The sequence below is a fragment of the Myotis davidii genome, unplaced genomic scaffold (genome assembly GCF_000327345.1).
Source record: "Myotis davidii unplaced genomic scaffold, ASM32734v1 scaffold526, whole genome shotgun sequence".
Lineage (NCBI taxonomy): Eukaryota > Metazoa > Chordata > Mammalia > Chiroptera > Vespertilionidae > Myotis > Myotis davidii.
In genome coordinates, this window is record NW_006296797.1 from 457,870 (window position 1) to 458,225 (window position 356).

General features: G+C 68.3%; 1 protein-coding gene across 2 annotated transcripts in view; it reads right to left on the reverse strand.

Annotated features, from left to right (window-relative positions):
* RAB43 (RAB43, member RAS oncogene family) overlaps positions 1 to 356 on the reverse strand; it is a 22,624-nt gene that overhangs the window by 21,528 nt on the left and 740 nt on the right. The gene's annotated exons all lie outside the window — the stretch shown is intronic.

Below are 356 nucleotides of genomic sequence, written 5' to 3' on the forward strand. Positions count from 1 at the left end.
CCCGCCCACAAGGCCCCCCGCCCCGGCACCGAGGCGCTCAGCTGCCTCCCCATGATTTCGGAGCAAAGTAAAGGCTGTGAGTTCGCGAGGGCAGAGTCTCCTCCCCACTCCCCCCAGACACACACCGACTAACACACACACCCCGAGGCAGGCGCTGTGCGGACGGCACCGGGCTCAGACCCCCAGGCCCAGGCCTGCCCCACGGGAGGAGGGAAAAGGAAAAGCGAAAGGGGTTTGGCAGACACCTCCGAACTCTCCTGGACGCTGGGTACCGAGGGGACAGAGCAATCCCCGCCCCGCTGAGGGAGACCTGCCGGGGCACTGGCCAACCCCAGTGCACGTCGGAGCCCCGGCTG